Source organism: Bubalus bubalis, chromosome 21 (assembly GCF_019923935.1).
Source record: "Bubalus bubalis isolate 160015118507 breed Murrah chromosome 21, NDDB_SH_1, whole genome shotgun sequence".
Lineage (NCBI taxonomy): Eukaryota > Metazoa > Chordata > Mammalia > Artiodactyla > Bovidae > Bubalus > Bubalus bubalis.
In genome coordinates this window covers 19,869,017-19,889,712 of record NC_059177.1, presented here as the reverse complement: position 1 = coordinate 19,889,712, position 20,696 = coordinate 19,869,017, and positions in this window count along the sequence as shown.

Genomic DNA, 20,696 nt, shown 5'->3' with positions numbered 1-20,696 from the left:
GGGAATCAGATCAAACATACTACAACTAAAAGAGCCTGCATGCCTCACCAAAGAACTGGCACAGCCAAATTAATACATATTTAAAAAATCAAAAAATTTCAAGTTTTTCATTAAGGGTCACAAGTGGCTATTTAAAAGTGTTACATTCTTGCGCTTTCTTAAAAATCTAAATGAATCTTTACAAAATTAAATGTTTAGTAGGGGCCAAGCCTTATTTTATTGGGAAGTGTTCTGTTTGTATACATTGTAAGTCTGGTGCAGTAGCATCTTTTAAGAATATAAGGGAAATGTTAAGGATATTCCTGGAAAATCATAAGGCATCCTGTCACTCTCCTAATCCCATCTACAAGAGAGGGAGCATTAGGAGTAGATGTGCTGGGACCTATAGTGGAAAAGAGCATCAAGGATTTGATTAGCACAGTTGGTATTCTGTGTCCTCTGACATCTATTTCTTCATTCATTCATTCTATGATTCTTTTATTCAGTAAACTGTCAAGCACAAGGGAACTAAGCATTAGGGAAAGAATAGCTCCTGTCCTGTTCTTATTCCTTGGAGATGATCAACAAGTATTGGTATCTTATTCTCTAGGACACAAGATGAAAGACTAAATTTCTGCAGTGAGAATATGTGCTCTTAGAATGTAATATGGGAAAGAGGACATCTTCACTTTCATCTGAGAAATGAAGAAGAACTCACACACTGTGGAAGGAGAATATCCCTCAAACCAAAGGAAACAGAATGAGGAAAAGGACATCAGTATACATTCACATGAGTTTTTCAGGGAATGCAAACTTGAGTGTAGATTTTCTTAAAGTGGTGCAAACATTTGTAGGTATTAATCAGTCAGCAGTGAATGCCTTATCCAGCTCCCTGAAATCGTCTATCTTCCTGTTACAACGGTTCAGCCAAATGGTACACAGCTCAAGCTACACGTCTCCTTATTACCTTATTACTCAAGTGTTACTTGAGCTGTCTTGACTGTTGCTTCTGTGTAATATCTTCCCCACAATTTTTCCATTACAGAGGATTCTGGGCTTGGATGATGAAAAATCAAAGGCTTCATGAAGACAGATTTTACTTTAGATGCTGGAAATTTTTTGAATATCTGCCAAATTTTGACTTCATATTTCTTTGTAACTTATAAAGTTCCTTTTTGTTCTTTGTTCTTGTCAGATTTTATCTAAATATAAAACAAAATTTCAGTGTAGACTTTTTCAAAACTGTTCCTTTCCTTTGATATCTGTGACTTTTCACAGAAGACTATACTGTTTGAGCCATTCTAATCATGACTGTGATGTTCACGAAGGTATCAAAGTTAATGTAATAGTATCCTGTGGTATCTCTGAGTGAGCTTCTTAATTCAGAGAGCAGTATATAAACTGAAATGTTCTGGGAGTTTCCCATGTGGGATGCTAAATAGGTTATAAGCATGAGCACATCCAATTTTCAGGGCAATCCAATAGGGTGGTCCCTTTTTATAAATGGGGCAGCAAGGCTTACCAAGTTTAAGTTGTCCAGGGTTTCACTGTAGTCAATGTTGGGCTGATTTTAATCCAAGACCATCTGACTCCAGGGATTATGGCTGTCCTGTTCTCTTTTGTTATACTGTTTCTTTCACATTTGTTATCAAGAAAGAAGGGGAGGAAGGCAGGAAAAAAGAGGGAGAAAGGAAGAGAGGGAGGGAGGAAGCGAAAAATGGAGGAGAGGGAAGGAAAGAAACCTGGGCTGGTTTAGTGCAAGGTCTAATGCATCTTATGTTTTAGGAATGTTTTATTTTAACTCTTCTTTCAAAAGACCTACCTTTGAAATATAAACATACTTGTTCCGTGTAAGGATGTGAATGCTTCAGTAAGAAAGCCCTATCTCTACTGGACTTTCTCTGCTTGTGATACAGGGGAGTTTGCTGACAGACTGATAACTCAGTCATTCACAGCTCAGTGATTACACTGCATGTGAAAATGGAAACTCAAAAAAAATTATGTGGCACTTTTCATTTTTAAAAAAATATATTGAATTCTTGTATTATTCTCTAAACTTCACTGACTTGACTGAGATTCCCACTGATTCTTATTATTAAAAAACGCTCCCTTGAAAAGATGTTTTATTTTCATTCCCCTTAGTATCCTGCAACTCTCATGTATAGCACTGGTAGGTAGGAGACTGGTTGTGAAGAAGAAAATGGAAATCAAGGAGTGTTCACCTTAAATGCAGTGATCTTGATAATTTACATTAAAATTTGTCTACATACTACTGGTTTCTTAGAATAAAGAAGTCATCTGGTTTGCAGGTCAGTGAGTATCAAGGTATCAGAATAGAACATTGATGAACTGATAAATTAAAATTTGTCTCTTAATTATGGAAGCAGTTTATTGCTGAAACAGCTCCAGGTCCACACATCTCTGTGTGTTCGCATGCCTGAATACATAAGTGTGTGTGGCCATGGCCATGCACAGATGCACAAGAGTGTGTTAGTGTGTGCATGACTATTGCAGTGGAGAGCAGTGATGTCTCGGACTAAACCTAGGGTTGAGAGTGGAATCCTAAAGTGGTAACCATAGCCAGCGTATGGTTCTCATAATCCAAGCCCCAGCAACCTTCTCTTTTTCTATGGTCTGTTACCCTTCTCTGAAACATCAACATGCTCTCTTTCAGACCCTCAGAACTTACTAACTTTATGAGAGGACATTCCAAGAGTACAAACTTTTTCCCAGGTGGGAGACAGAGCTATAGGTTCTAACTTGAAGTTCTCTATCACATGCATCTCTCTACTCTCCTTTTCTTGTGTTTCCCTCCCATGACTTTAGAGAGAAATAAGAACCAATTGTAATTTTTTCTGCAGTATCTGTATTATCAGAGGTTATCTCAGCCATATTTGATGACTGAGTTAATTACTGCTCAATCATGGTCATAGTAGCTCAATTGGTAAAGAATCTGTCTGCAATATAGAAGACTCAGGTTCAATTCCTGGGTCAGGAAGATCCCCTGGAGAAGGAAATGGCAACTCATTCCAGTAGTCTGGCCTGGAAAAGCCCATGGACAGAGGAGCCTGGAGGGCTACAGTCCATGGGGTTGCAAGAGTGGGACACGACTGAAGCGACTAAACCACCACCACAATGTTGCCCAATTAGACATTGAAAAATAGAAAGTGAATTGGACGTTTAGTTAAACCAGAATCAAACAAAACAAATATTGCCCCAAATAAGGATTTCCCTGGTGGTCCACTGGCTAAGACTCCCCACTCCCTATGCAGGGAACCTAGATTCCATCCCTGGTCAGGGAACTAGATGCCACATGCTAAAACTAACGATCGTGTGTGCCACAACTAAGGCAGCCAAATAAATACATAGATATTTCAAAAACAGAACAGTGAATCAAATAATGCATATGTAACACTAGAGTGCTGCTCTTACTAAATGTCCTCAATTCTGAGCTAAATTGCCTGTTTTCTACTGCGCTCCCATTGGAAAGTTACTTGTCCAACATCTTTATATTTTAATTGGTGCAGAAAGTTAAAAAAATATAATCAGCTTCATTCTTGCTTTTAACAGCCTGTAGCAAAATGAATGATCATAACTAATATTGAATACTTACTATACTAGATATTATTCTAAATGGTTTACATGACATTTCATTTAATCATTATTTGAACTGATTATAGTCTATGTAAAGATGACAGAAGAGAAAATTTAACTCACTAACTAGCTTCATCACTTCTATATGGTGAAAGTGAGGGATGAATAACACAGAATGGCCCCAGAAGTCATATTCTCGACTACTATTCCATATTCCTATATCTAACATGTATCCTATGTCCTAGAGTTTATATGTATTCCGTGCTAAGTCGCTTCAGTTGTGTCCAACTCTTTGTGATCCTATGGGCTGTAGCCCGCCAGGACCCTCTGTCCGTGGAATTCTCCAGGAAAGAATTTCGGAGTGTGTAGTCATTCCCTTCTCCAGGGGATCTTCCTGACCCAGGGATTGAACCCAGGTCTCCTGCATTTCAGGCAGAATCTTTACTGTCTGAGCCACCAGGGAAGCCCTTATGTGTTTTACCTACATATTATTTTATTTGAACCTAAATCCCACAACATGGACAAAAGAAGCAATTGTGAATGGTCTCACAATTTCTAAGTGCTGACTTTATCGATGGCTTCCAACTCCAAATTTATCCAAGGTTCAGGGCTTTTTCTATTACACTATCATTCCTTTTAACAAGCTTCCTGGCTGGACTGCAATTTAGATAATCTTATACGTTCTCTAAAACTCTTACTTTCTTAATTGTTGTAGGTCATCATTTTTACCACTTTTCCTTCTACTTATGTCCTCTGTTTTGTTCATAGTTCCTGCTCAGTCCCCAAATACCTTTTATAACTGTGACAACAGACATTCTGACACATTACAAGTGTTCTTTTCTACAGATCTACATTTATATGTGGCATTCATAAACCAGTGTCTATCCAGAGTCAATGAAATTGTCACTGTTTTTATATACACATGAAAGCACGCTATCTCTATTTTATGTATTTGAAGTCAATATTGCCATTTAAAATGAAAAACAAAAATATTAACTAACATTCCTTTGTTCTCTTTGCTGTAGGCTGCTAATAACAGAAATGAAAGTGATTATGTTTCTTATGTTGCTGCACAAATCCAATCATCTCCCAGATAAACAATGAAATTTGACAATTAACTTTCAAATAGGTGCTCTATAGAAAAGCCAAACTGGTAATTTACTAAGATTAGACTTCAGGACTTTCAGAAAGGGTGACACTGGATTTTTAATATGAATCATTTGATGCATTATACTTGTTTTTATGTTCTTTTATTTTGTTTTACTACTCCCCAACCACTTGCAATTTCCCTGTGGTCATCTAGTTAGCCCTGTTCCTTATATTTGCTGTATTTTTTTATCAATCCCTTTCTTGTTTTTATTATCTCTCTGAACATATGCATGTATATGAGTGCATTTTAAATTATAGATTAACATTTTAAGGAAAAAAACACTGACATACCGAGCAACAATTCCTCATATCCTACACTGAAGGCAATGAGGCCCTTCAGAAATCAGTGCTTGGGCTGCTTTAATGCTCTGGGTCATTTCACAGCCCGACAAGTAAATCCTACGATAATCCATCTTGCTGTGACAGGGAAATGCAACATCTTATATTTTAATAATATCCCAAGAAAATCCAGCTCTACAACTCAGTAGAGGAGAAGGTATCAAATCATCTCCCATTAACTCAGAGCATTAATTTTCATTGCACATTGTGCTCCCGTTGAATAACATATTTTTTCATAATTAATTTTTGATCATTATTTTAATCAATATTTTAAAATATCTTGGGTTGTTTCTCTAGGTTAAGCACTCTGCTTTTCCTGATGGAGGAGAAAATGAATACAACAGAAGTGACTGACTACTTGCAACTTGTTATTAAATCTGTTCTTTTATCTTTCATGTATTAATAACCAAAATTTTTTAAAGATTTGACTGCATGTCAGAACTATTCAAAGTGCTTGAACTTTGAAAAAAATATCATACTGTCTTTTCCTTATTGGTGCTTATGTCTTGTACAGAAGATACATTAATCAATGAATTAAGAAGGCTTTCTAGACTATGTGTAGGGTGTTATGTGCAAATAAATCAAGGAGATTTAATTCACAAATACATTTTAGTAAAATTAACATGTCATATTATTTATCTTTATAGAAGGTTTTCACTAGGACTTAAAAGCACTTATTGGCATTAACATTTTCTTTGACTTTTTTTTCCCAAGAATACAATAAAATTAGATGTGCATGCTCAGTCATGTCTGAGTCTTTATGACCCTATGGACTATAACACTCCAGGCTCTTCTGTCCTTGGGATTTTCCAGGCAAGAGTACTGGGGTGGGTTTCCATTTCCTTCTCCAGGGGATCTTCCTGCTCCAGGAATCAAACCCATGTCTCCTGTGTCTCCTGCGTTGGCCAGTGGATTATTTTACCACTGAGACACCTGGGAACCCCTACAATAAAAATACAGCCTTTTGTTTAGATTGTTCCTGGCATCATCACTAATACCATTAAAGAAAAAAAGAATGTGTATGGTCTGCTTCTCACTAGTGATAGTGTTAGGAGTGATCTAGTGTTAAATTGGCTCTTCCCAGGTGGTGCAGAGGTAAAGAACCTACCTGCCAGTGTAGGAGATGCAAGAGACTTGGGTTCAATCCCTGGGTCAGGAAGATCCCCTGGAGGAGGAAATGGCAACCTATTCCAGTGTTCTTGTCTGGACAGTCCCATGGACAGAGGAACCTGGCACCGTCCATAGGGTCACAAAGAGTCAGACGTGACTGAAGCAACTTAACGTGAAGATCTGGTCCCTGTGATGAAAATGTCAGATAGTGACTAAATTCACCTGTCCACCTTCAGCTAGTCTATTTCTATTATGGCAAAAATTAAACAACTTTGTGATCTGTGCTTAAGTTTGATCTGCTAAAGAAGAAGCTATGTCTTGGTGACCTAAATTTAGTTCCTTAGTGTGTTATGGAAACCATATAGTAATTATGAATATTATATGCAAATATAAATATAGGGTAGCAAAGCATACAGGTGCATGAGTGAATCCTGTTTATTCACATCCATGATTCATTGTCCAACTGAACCTGAAATAAAAAACAAATATTCAGAGAGAAAAAAATTCCTATTATTCCTTTGTTTTGGTTGATTAGTCAATTTATTGTCTACTTCCCTGGTAGCCCAGACAGTAAAGAATCTGCCTGCAATGCAGGAGACCCAGATTCAATCCCTGGGCCAGGAAGATCCTCTGGAGATGAAAATGGCTACCCACTCCAGTATTCTTGCCTGGAGATTTCCATGGACAGAGGAGCCTGGTGGGCTATAGTCCATGAGGCCACAAAGAGTCAGACACAACTGAGCAACTCACACACACACATGATATCAGCATTCACAAAACCCATATTTATTATCAACTACTGTAAAATACATTTTCTTTTTTCCAGAGAATGGGTGACTTATATAAATTAGAGTCTATTGGTCACACTATGTGAACGTGCAAGCTTATATTTAGTTAAGGGAATGACCGAACAGCTTTACCTCACTTAGGAATTCTCATCCACTGATAATGGTTGCCTATGTTGCACAGAACCATGAAGCTAACTCTGAGCTCTGTAAGGCGTGCCTGAGGTAATCAGGAATGGCTTGCATGAATGACGGAAACAGTATCAGCATGCATGCCCAATACATCACATGTTTCTTCTAATTCTTTCAGGACTATTTCATTATGAAGAGTAAACTGATTCACTAAGAAGTAGGTTTAAGTTTTCATTTCCTTGAACTAACACCAACAAAAATTGTTCTCCATTTTCCTTGAGATAGATATGTTTACTGTGATGTCTTATCTTGTGCTATTGTTAGTTTTCTAAACAGCTGTTGCCCCTAAAAATAAGACGTCCCCCTAAATTTTCCTTTCTATTGCAGTAGTTTATGGAAGAGAATAACAGGGTCATAAAAGCATCATTTTTTTTCTGTTTGATTAAAAAAAAAGGAAGTATGTTGATTTACAATACTGTTATTTTCAGATATATAACAAAGTGATTCAGATATATGTATGTATATTATACACACACACATTTTTCAGATTATTTTCCTTTACAGTATTTACAAGATATTGAATTGAACACTGATTCAATTATAAGACATTGAATACTGATTCCTGTGTATATAGTAAAAGATTGTATACAGATATGTTAATCCTATACTCCTAGTTTATCTATACCCCATTGATATCTCCCCTTTGATAACTGTACGTTTGTTTTCTATGTACTTGAATTCATTTCTGTTTTTTATATGACACATTTGTATTTTTCAGATTACAGATGTAAATGATAACATATAATACTTGTGTCTATCTGTTTTACTTATTAAGATATTCTCTACGTCTATCCATTTTGCCGCAGATGACAACATTTCATTCTTTTTATGTCTGAGTAATATTTCATGTATGTATATATCACATCTTCTTAAGCCAGCTGTCTGTTGACAGGCACCTGGATTGTTTCCATGTCTTTGTTATTATAAATAGTGTTGCTATGAACATTAGGGTGTATATATCTTTTTGAATCAGAATTTTCATCATTTTTCAGGTGTATGTTTAGGACTGAAATTTCTGACTCACATAGTAGCTCTATTTTTGGCTTTTTAAAGGAAACTTCATACAGTTTTCCATAGTGACTGCATCAATTCACATTCAGAAGAGGTGGATGTCCTTCTAAATAATAATCTTGCTGGGCAGAATATCCTAGGTTGCAGATTTTTCCCTCACAAGATTTTCAATATATCATGCCACTGTTTTCTGGCCTGCAAAGTTTCTGCAGAGAAATCAGCTGATAACCTTATGGGGGTTCCCTTGTAAATGACTTTTTCTTTTGATGTCTTTAGAATCCTCTCTTTATCTTTAAATTTGCTGTTTTAGTTATAAAATGTTTTTGGTGTGGGTCTGTTTGGGTTCATCTTATTTGGGACCCTGTTTTCTTCTATATCAAGAACTCTGTTTCCTTCTTTAGGTATGGGACATTCTTAGTCATAATTTCTTCAAATACATTTCCAAGCTTTTTTTTCTCTTTCTTTTCCTTCTGGGACCCGTTTATGTTTAGACGTTGTTTGTATTATCCCGTAAATCTCATTTGTTTGGATGATTTCCCTTATTCTGTCTTCAAGATTGCTTCTTTGTTCTGTGCATTTAGCTTGTTATTCACTGCTTCTAGACTGGATTTTATTTCAGTAATTGAGTTATGTAATTTTTATTGGTGGCCTGTATTTCCATCAATAATGCTTTTTAAATTCCCTTAGAATTTTTATTACCTCCTTTTTGAAAACGAGTTCTAGTAGATCAGTGAGGTCTCTTTTCTTTATTTGTTCTTTCAGGGCATTTATTTTGTTCCTTTTGTTGAAAGTAGTTCCTTGGCTTTTTCATTTTACTTTATCTGTATGACTTTAGGAGAAACAGATAAAGACTCCTACTTTGTTCTTGAAGGTGTGTCTTTATGTAGGAGCGTCCCTGTGTAAACAGAGTCCAATATTTTGGCACGCGAGCTGGTTTCAGTATGGTCACCAGCTATGTGATTCTGCTCAGAAGCAGCACCACATCACCTCTCTTTCTCTGTTGTATTGGTCCAAGATCTAGTGCTAGGCTGGGGCTGATGGTTGGGGTGTTGTGTCTTTAGGAACTGAGGTGGCTGTGCTGCCCTTTGAGATCTGGGCTGCCTCCTTCCAGGACTCTCTGCCCCAGATCTAGTGCTAAGTTGTGGTGTGGAATGGTCAGAGACAGAATGCTCTTGCTGGAAAATCAACCACTTTACTGAGATGCTGACAATGGCCATTGTGACCTCACCTGGACCACACCCAGACCCTCCAGGGTTGTCCCTGTATAGCTAGATGAGTCCTCTCCCTGGGAACTCACAATTTAGTGCTTGGCCACTGCATGTTCTTGTGGCACTGCCCTGTGCACTGACAGTGGATTCTGCGTCTCCACCTGGATCACAACCCAGGGACCTTAGTCTGTCTCTGCATAGCTAGACTTAGTTTTACCATAATCTTACCCCAAGGTGTGGTGTGGAATCAGCTGGACCTGGGTTGGTAAGCACAGCAAGGAGGCAGCCCCGTACATGGCTCTCATCGTTGGCAAGCCACATGTGCAGACTCCTTGAGAGTGAAGTGGAGGTTTCTCCAATACTCTGTGTGCCTCAGTGGATTTTCCAGTAGGTAAGGTGTTTGTCTCTTCTGTGCAGAACCCCAGAACTAGGGTGTGCAGATTGTGACTCGACCTACTTACTCCCCAGAGCAAGGGTCCACACTTGTAGACTTCTTTTCCTTACACATCCCTCCCAGGGGCACAGGTCCTGACCCAGTGCCTTTTTGTCCATCCTACCTGGTTACATGGAGATCTTTCTTGCAGATATAGCTGTTTGGGAATTCTTCCAGTTACAAGTTAGTTTTCCATGAGAATTGTTCCACAGGTAGGTCTGTTTTTGATGTGTTGGTCAGGGGAGGTGAGTTCCATGTCCTCCTGCTCTGCTATCTTGATCCTCCTCCCCAAATAATTTTATGGTAAATATGCTTAATATGACTTATAGAAAATGAATCAGTAAACCATTTCTGTACAAGATACACTATTCCTTGCTAATCTCTTTATCCAAGGGAAAATGTAACCTATGATAATCCTGTAGTATTGGTATAAAGATCAGATGGGACCATATTAATAAAAGCACTTTGGAAAAATATATGAATGCAGGCTATTTTATTACTTATTTGATTATCATTGAGTGAAGTGATATGAAAAATGCTCAGAAAACAATTTCTGAAGGCACTATTAGTTGGGTGGGTGATATACTGATAGATATCCATGTTGCGTTTTCATATGGACCCATGCTTCGATTTTCATATGAATTTGCACAGTACAATAATATAAAATTTTACTACATTGGTTTTTCTTTTGAAATATCTTTATTATAAGGGGAATTGAAAGTTTAACAAGACCCAAGGGATGTCTTATATCCTTAACACATAGAGGAAAATTACGTTCCCAGCTACCACCCATTAAGGAATATTCAGCCCAAGCTCCCTTTCCCATCAGTCAGGCTGACAGCATCTCAAGTCAAAAAACATAGCAATCTGCCTACAAAATAGAATTTCCCCAAATGTGGTGAACATAGTTATGCCTTTCTTGACTCTTCTAAAACCAACAAAGAAAAGTAATAACAACAACAGGAGAACAACACCACCAAAAAGACACTAACAAAGCAACTTTAATTTTCCACCATTCCTAAGGGAGGGAGTAAAGTTCACTGTCACTTCTGAATCTCATTGGCAATTTCTAATATTTTGTGTAAATTACTTGATGGTAATTGACAAGCCACCATGTGGGGACATAGGTTGTTTTTAAGTCTGCTACCATAAGTGAGTGATCACTGGGATCTCGCAGTGTGGAAAGCTTTGGAAAGTAAGATGATATTATAACCTAAATATTGGACATGCACCATTGCCTTTTTTTTTTTTTTTTTGAGCTCTACAAGACCATTCATATCAGCTGATGTATTTCTAATGTGCTTTTTCCCTTAGATTGAGCTACCTTGAGGTTTCTGTCCATTAACCAGATATTATAAAGATCTTTGTGCAATTCCAGGGAAATGAAGTATTTTAATACAAAGTAATAACCTACACTGGATGTTTTTATCTAAAAGATGCTGAAGGGTATGCAGACAAACATTTGCTCTGAGAAGAACTACAGGTCTTTTTTTAAAAAATCTGAACTCCATAGATGGGTTAAAAGAATTCCCTAAACTCCTTCAAGTTGTATGTAGAATTATATGTAAATATGTTTGAGTTTTCTCTATGGGAAAGGACTCTGGAGCACTCATCAATTTCTCAAAAGGATGAACGCCCCCCCACCTCCAAAAATCAGAGCCACAAATTTATATTCAAATTATAAACCTGCATTTCTTCTATCATTTTTGCTGCAAAACTAATTTAAAAATATCCATTTTTGTTTCACTTATGAGAATTTGACTTAATATTCCAGACTGTTCTTTTCAGTTGCTCAGTTGTATCTGACTCTTTGCGATCCCATAGAGTGCAGCATGCAAGACTTACCTGTCCATCACCATGTCCTGGAACTTGCTCAAACTCATGTCCATTGAGTCAGTGATGCCATCTACCCATCTCGTTCTCTACCATCCCCTTCTCCTGCCTTCAGTCTTTGCCAGCATCCAGTGAGTTGGCTTTTCATATCAGGTGGCCAAAGTATTGGAGCTTGAGCTTCAGTGTCAGTCGTTCCAATGAATATTCAGGATTGATTTCCTTTAGGATGAATTGGTTGGATCTCCTTGCAGTCCAAGGGACTTTCAAGAGTCTTCTCCAACACCACAGTTCAAAAGATCCATTCTCCAGTGTTCAGCCTTCTTTATGGTCCGACTCTCACATCCATACATGACTATTGGAAAAACCATAGCTTTGATTAGACAGACCTTTGTTGGCAAAGTAATGTCACTGCTTTTCAATGCATGGTCTAGGTTGGTCATAGATTTTCTTCTATGGATTTAAAAGGAGCAAGCATCTTTTAATTTCATGGCTGCAGTCACCATCTGCAGTGATTTTGAAAAAAAGAAAGTCTGTCACTGGTTCCATTGTTTTCCCATTTATTTGCCATAAAGTGATGGAATCAGATATGCAGATGACACCACCCTTATGGCAGAAAGCGAAGAGGAACTAAAAAGCCTCTTGATGAAAGTGAAAGTGGAGAGTGAAAAAGTTGGCTTAAAGCTCAACATTCAGAAAACGAAGATCATGGCATCCGGTCCCATCACTTCATGGCAAATAGATGGGGAAACAGTGGAAACAGTGTCAGACTTTATTTTTCTGGGTTGCAAAATCACTACAGATGGTGACTGCAGCCATGAAATTAAAAGACACTTACTCCTTGGAAGGAAAGTTATGACCAACCTAGATAGCATATTCAAAAGCAGAAACATTACTTTGCCAACAAAGGTTCATCTAGTCAAGGCTATGGTTTTTCCTGTGGTCCTGTATAGATGTGAGAGTTGGACTGTGAAGAAGGCTGAGCGCTGAAGAATTGATGCTTTTGGATGGTGGTGTTGGAGAAGACTCTTGAGAGTCCCTTGGACTACACGGAGATCCAACCAGTCCATTCTGAAGGAGATCAGCCCTGGGATTTCTTTGGAAGGAATGATGCTAAAGCTGAAACTCCAGTACTTTGGCCACCTCATGCGAAGAGTTGACTCATTGGAAAAGATTCTGATGCTGGGAGGGATTGGGGGCAGAAGGAGCAGGGGACGACAGAGGATGAGATGGCTGGATGGCATCACTGACTCGATGGACATGAGTCTGAGTGAACTCTGGGAGTTGGTGATGGCCAGGGAGGCCTGGCGTGCTGCGATTCATGGGGTCGCAGAGTCAGACACGACTGAGCGACTGAACTGAACTGAACTGATGGAATCAGATGCCATGATCTTAGTTTTTCATTCAATATTCATTGAGTTTTAAGCCAACTTTTTCACTCTCCTCTTTCATCTTCATCAAGAGGCTCTTCAGTTTGTCTTTGCTTTCTCCCATAAGGGTGGTGTCATCTGCATATCTGAGCTTATTGCTATTTCTCCCAGCAATTTTGATTTCAGCTTTTGCTTCATCCTGCCTGGCATTTCGCATTATATACTCTGCATAGAAGTTAAGTAAGCAGGGTGACAATATACAGCCTTGATGTACTCCTTTCCCCAAATTGAACCAGTCTGTTGTTCCATGTCTGGTTCCGACTGTTGCTTCTTGACCTGGATACAGGTTTGGGGCTATATATAGAAGCTCTGTGTGGGATAGAGAATGAGAAATAGGTGATGTCCTGGGAATGTAGCCATGAAGTAGAGAGTTAACTAGAATATGCTTTGAGGTCCCTTTCATTGCAAAGAGTTGATGGTTCTTTGAGGAAGGAGAGTTTCCTTGATCTTCTGCTGAATCTGTTCAAAATAAAGCCAACCCAGGAACAGAGAGCAATTCCTTCCTTGTTGCTACTAAACCTGGGGAATGGAAGAAGGGACATGGAAAAGACAGATGATATTAGATCAAGCCACCATTTTTGGTTTCATTGCTTTGGGACATGCTCACCGAGAATCTTCTATGATTAGTCAATATTTTATGTACTATGATATTTTTAAAAATCTCAGATGCTGCACAAATATCCTCTTGTTTAGAAATGATAATGAAAAACACCCATTAGAGTTATTATCATTACCTTATAACATCAATAGAGTACCACCCAAAAGAAAGAAGTGCAATGATTAGTTGTGCAATTTTAGACACATAGCTTATTAAGAATTTACAATATTGCTTCAGAGATATGAGATGGTTCCCCTACAAAATTAGTAGCAGTGATTGATAAAAAACTGAGATTCAGTGAGGTATACAGAGTTGGAATTTGAGCACAATCAGTCTGACTTGAGAGTCAAGGTTTTAAACCAAAAAAACTAAAGTTTTGCTGCCTTGATTAGCTATTGATTTTATTTCTCAGCCAGAAATAGGAAAAATATATCAAGGACAGATGACCATACTTGGGTGTAAAATATCCAAAGGACAGGAGGAAGGAGATGAATCTTAAGAAAAAAAAAAAAAAAAGAGAGAGAGAGAGAGAAAGAAATTTACAACATGAAGTTCATTGGAAGTGAAACTATCCACACACACACGAGTCCATCAGAGATGAGATCAGAAATGAGTGTTCAAAATGAGGATAATAGTGTCTTAATTTTAATCTTTCTTTATTAGACTACCCCTGCAATAGCATCCATTCCATTTTGGGCATCAATTTTACCAAGACCAGCAAACTGATGGGGCTTGGAATGGTATAGGCAATAATAATATTTAACATTTAGATTTTGTTCTATAATAGAAACATACAGTTTTAGGTCCATAGTATCTGGAACTAGTCTGCTGCTGCTGCTGCTGCTAAGTCGCTTCAGTTGTGTCCGACTCTGTGCGACCCCATAGACAACAGCTCACCAGGCTCCCCCATCCCTGGGATTCTCCAGGCAAGAACACTGGAGTGGGTTGCCATTTCCTTCTCCAATGCATGAAAGTGAAAAGTGAAAGTGAAGTCGCTCTGCTCAGTTGTGTCTGACTTTTAGCGACCCCATGGACTGCAGCCTACCAGGCTCCTCCATCCATGGGATTTTCCAGGCAAGAGTACTGGAGTGGGGTGCCATTGCCTTTTCCCATTTTGAAATGTTATAAAATAAGTCATTTAAGCTCTGTGCCTCACAGTATCATTTCTCAAGTGGGGTTAATGGAATAGTTTCTCAAAGATTCCTGTGAAGATGAGTTAATGTATCTGAAGGGTTTAGAACATTGTAACTGCTCTAAGAATAATGTGACCAAAGAAAAGATACATAAAGGAGCCTGAGCAGCACAAAGAAGAAAAGTCTTGATAGGAATTTGCCTCCAAATTTCTGGAGAACAAAAATAGTATCAATAAAGTTACTTGGTAACTTTTACTTCTGAAACCTGCAGTATTGTTTACACTTTTCAAGTTTACTCTCCAAATAAAATTAGTAAAAAACAGATAAATAATTATAACCTAATTAAGTTTATATTCTCCACCTCATGTTTAAATCCTAAGACATGCTAAGTGCTTGAATGCCTGTAGTGAGTGACAGGTAAATAAATACTAAATATATCCTGAGGCAGATACAAAAATATATCTTATAAAAGTAAAAGTTATGTATTCCCTCCAAGTACATTCTACCACACTCCCCAGAAATAATGTATTATTTTCTCTGGTCATCACCAATGACAATAAGAAATACATAGAAACTTCTAGTCACATGATTTATCCATGTTTTTCAATATATATCATTTCTCCATAAGAGTTATTAAACTTATTAATACCTTATTCCTGACCTCTTTTTCTTTATCCAGACCTTAATAGTTTTAGTTTTCTAATAGTTTTTATTTTTGTTATTAGTAGTTTATTCTGTTTTGAACTTTAAGCAATAAACTTCAACATTGGAGTTAGAATTAGAGTTATTTCTTGAGAAATCAATTTTAAACACTTTCTATCAATTTTCCAATACCTGACCTAAGAAATTAGAAATTTCTGTCCATCTTTTATCTGTAGTCATGATTCATTCATATTGTGGTCCAAGGTGATACTAAAAATTGAAGTAAATTTGTAATACTGCAAATATTATTATCTTTTGACAGTTATTCAAACAAGAAGTATGTTGCTCTCATTGCTGTTGTTTTCAGTTGCTAAGTCACATCCTACCTTTTGCAACCGCATGGACTGAAGCTCGTCCTCTGTCCTCCACTGTCTCCCAGAGTTTCTCAGTTTCGTGCCCATTGAGTGGGTGATGCTATCTAACCATCTCATCCTCTGCAAGTATGATAGTAGTTGCAAAAAATGGAAAGCAATCCTAAATCACAAAACCTATGTGAAATATATGTTTATCTTTTCATTATGTGATGAATCTCCCTTCCTATGTTTCTATTTTCATTTGGACTTGTTATTCCCTAGGTTGGCTATAAAGCTGGGGGTCAGGGGTTAGGGAAACTGCTTTGTAATTCATGTCTTTATTCTGTTACTTTTCCCAGGGTTCCTCCCACCAGATGCTCAAGTATTATTTTTAAAAAGTTAAACTTTTCTGAATCATATAATTCCTGAAAATATATTTATCTTGTCCCCACACTTGATTGCTAATATTCGTAAGAACTGAATCCTAGGTTAATAGTAATATTTTCTGATATCCTTACAGGAACTCAGTCCTGATGATAGTTGTCTTCCTTTGAAGGCAACTTCATTTTATTCTTCCCAGTATTCCAATTCTTCACTGGGGTCATTTTAAAAATTAATTTGTCTTAAACAAGTATAATCTATACAGTGTAAAGATGTTAGACTTTAAATAAAGCATAGGTAAATATAAAAATGTTACATGAACCTTCATAGGTGAGTTTGTTCTATATTTTCTTTTCTTGACACTTTTCCTTGTCCAATTTTCCTTTCAAAGTATTGCTAGAGTTACAAAATGAATGTGTGAAGAGTTGGCTTTCTTTCCCTTCCTCCTGTTTGAAACAGTTACCAAATTGGCAGATTTGGTAAAAATAAATTATGAAATGGCCTGATGACCTTTGCATTTGTGTGAGTGAGGGTAATATACAGGAGATACATTTGATTACCATTTCAGTTCTCTGAAAGCTTTTCTGTGTTTTGTAGAGGGCAGTTTGGTAGTTTTCTAGGAATTTCCTTTTCATTTAATTGTTCGAGTTTCAAAGAATACATTTGTTTAATGCAATCAATCAAGACAATTAAAAATAATTGAGTTACTATAGACATTCTACCTTTTTGATTGACATTTTGTTATTTATCACTTTATTATTTCATAACGTCATTTTACATAAGAATTTTATTGAAGCATAGCATGCATCTTTTGTCTGTATTACTATTCTTAATTGCTCTATTATTTTCTATCTTATAAATTTCAATTCTTACCATTATTATGTCTTTCCTTATACAAATTATATGGATTCATTTTCTGTTTTTAAATATAATTTCTGAGATGGAACTTGATATAATTGATTTTCACCCTTTTGCATATAATGTATACATTTAAATTGAAAAATAGCCCTCTACAAAGAATTATCTCTATCTCAATGACTTTGATATATTGTGTTTTCAGTATGATTCAAGTGCAGAATGTTTTTTCACTTGCATTTTTATTTCTTCTGTGATCCATCTGTCATTTAGAAATGTGTTATTTGTTTCTAAATATTTGAGGATCTTTTATTATCCTCCTCCTTTCTCCCCTTTCCTCTTAATCCAAATTCCCCTCTTGTCGCCCTTATCTCCTTCATTTTATTATACTGATGATTCATTTCCATGCAGAGATAATACTCTGGACATTTTCAGTGTCTTCATATGTGTTGAAATTAATTTGCAAGCCAATTAAAGTCTAATTTTAAAATTCATATTGATTTAAAAATATACATTATTTCGTTTTGTATGATCTCCGAGACAGTGTGTATTTTTAATTTTTTTTTTTTTTCTGCTACACTGCTTGGCATGTGGTATCTTAGATCCCTGAACAAGGATTAAATCTGCGCCCCCTGCATTGTAAGTGTGTGCTTCGTCACCCAGTCATGTCCAGCTCTTTGCAATCCCATGGACTGTAGCCCGCCAGGCTCCTCTGTCCATGAAATTTTCCAGGCAAGAATACTGGAGTGGATTGACATTCCCTTCTCCAGAGGATTTTCCCGACCCAGGGATTGAACCCAGGTCTCCCACATTGCAGGTGGATTCTTTACCAGCTAAGCCACCAGGGAAGCCCGAATTTGTAAGTGCAGAGTCTTAACCATTAGAGTGCCAGGGAAATCCCTTTTATTTTTAAAATACATGTGATTTCTATTATACTGAATTTTTGGCCTCTTCTATAAGGAGAGGAAGCTGTCTATGGAGAGCGCCACATAGCAGGGAACTGGCAACAGTTTCTATCCAACAGCCATTGAGAAACTGTAGCCCTTAGTCCTATTTATTTCCTATTCCATAAATTCTGCCAACAGCCTGAATGAGAAAATTCCTCCCTGGCCAGAAGATAATGAAATGGTATGATAATGGTTAATTTTATGTGTTAACTGGGCAAAGGGATGACAATGCAGCTGAGAAAACATTATTTCTGGGTATGTCTATGAGAGTACCCAAAGAAGAAATTAGCGTTTGAATCAGTAGACTGAGGGAAGGATAGCACCCTCACTGATGGGCATCATTCAGTTTGTTGAGGATGGAAGAGAGCCAGAACATATAAGAAGGGTGATTTTTATTTTTTTTCCTTTTACTTGAGTTGGGCCATCCGTATTCTCTTGTCCTTGGATGTGAATGCTCCTGGTTCTTATTTTAACTTAGTTTAGTTTTATTTCTATAATTTCCACTTGAATCCTTTCATATTGAATCTGATTCACAGTGAATTACTTTTATAAATCACTTTTTTTCTTTTTCATTTATTTTCTTGAAATGATGACAATTATTTTAATTAAGCCTGATAACTACAATGCCTATATCATTCACATTTCCATTTGTGTTCACTCGTTTCCCCTCTTTATTCATTCATTCACCATTCACTCATTCATTCATCTTTGTAGGCATATATGTGCATTCATTCATTCATTCATTCATCTGTGTTTGTGTATAAATGTGTGTGTATATATATATATACACACATTCATTGACTTAGTATGCCTGGCAATTTTTTATTAAATGCCAGTATTTCATATAGAAATGATAGAGGATATGGATGGTTTTTTAATTCTTCTAGAGAGAATTTACTCTATTATCTGGCAAATAGTACATGAATAGATTACCTGAGCCCAGTTAAAAACTGGAGAGTGTTTGCTCGTCTTTTAATCTGATGATGTAATCCTCTAGTTCAGCAGTCCTCAAACTTTTTGGCACCAGGGACCAGTTTTGTGAAAGACAGTTTTACCATCGATAGGGGTATGGTACAGGCAGCAATGTGAGTGACAGGGAGCAACAGATGAATGGACAAGTGGCTGACTTGCCCACCACTCACCTTCTGCTGTGTGGCCTGGTTCCTAACAGACTGTGGACGTGTACAGGTCTGTAGTCCAGGGGTTGGGGATTTCTGCTCTAGGTGTTCCAAATGTGAGCATGTAATGTTCACTAGGATTCTCCTTCATGATAAATACTGAGTTTCAGTTTCTCTGAGTCCAGTACTTTGGGTCTGCCAAAAAGTTCAGTAATTTGGATAGCTAATTTCTGCATGATTTCTTAATGTTTTGCCCTGTGCACCTTAAATATAAGCAAATGCCTAAATATGAAATTATGTGACAAGTATTGGACTAACTTCTTTGTGCCACCTTCTCTGTAATAAGGCCCTAGTTACCTTCACATCTCTGAACTCTGTTTTTTTGTCTCCTTGCCCTGGAGTACTTTACAAAATTTTTTATGGTTTCTTGCCTCTTAGAAGCTATCCATTTTCCTGTTTCTCAGACAAGTACCAAAAATAAGTAAATTCCCCCAAAGGCGAAAGCAGTGTACAGAACTTTGGGTTCAACTTAGTGAGTTTCCCTTGTTTCCAGATTATAGTCTCTCATGCCCTGGCTGCTATATAGCAGCTTTTCTGTGTTTTCGTGAAGATTCATTTTTGTACCTCTTTCATGGTAGTTTACATTTTGAGAGTTCATATGATATAATATAAGCTATACTATCATAGCTAGAAGTAGAAATCACTTACAAGAACATATTTTAAATTTCAAAGACTATATCTAGTTGTCTGAATTATTTAATTTCATGGTAATATGCTCTTTTTTTTTTTCACTTAAACCACATCATCTTGATCATGCAGAAGATATAAATTAGAATCTTAAGTTCCTTTCTGTTTGTTGCATTGTATGTTTCTTCTCATATTAATAATTTATACTACCTTTCAATTGCATGCCTCAGATATTTATTAATTTTTGGTTCACTATATTATATTTATTTGTTTATAAAAATTTATATGAATTTTAGAAAATTTTTAAATTTTTATTTTATAAAATATTTTTATTTAAAATATATATTTTTATATATAATATACATTATACATATGGTTCATTTATATATGGTTTTATGGATAAGTGGTAAAAGCTTGTTTTAGACAGCTGTGTCTGTTTACCTAACATACTACTTCACTGAATGGATAAGTAAGTTGCTGTGGTTTTTGTGTAAGTGGAAAATCTGACCCATTGTCAGGACTTTTTTTTTTTAATGGTGTTTTCCTTTGGAGTAGGAGGATTCGCTTAGAACTCATATAATTACCCAAATAAGAAGTATATTCTTTATGAGTGAAGTACTTTCACATGTTTTACCCTCCCCCACCAAAGCTGGAATTCCCTTCATTTCTCTTTGGATATCTTATAGGTTTGAAGTTATTGTGACTCACTTTTCTCTCAACAGCTTCAGCATCCACATAGTGGATGCCTCCCAGGAAAATAATTTACTCTGCTTAAAGCACATTCTGTTTAGATCACTGACTAGGAACCAATTCTATAGGCAGAGAAAAGAAGTGTCTCACTAGTTATGCAGGACCATCCATAAGGCAACCTGCAGATAACTCTCCAGGCAACTATCCTGAGAAGTTTCCATCAGTCTTCTAT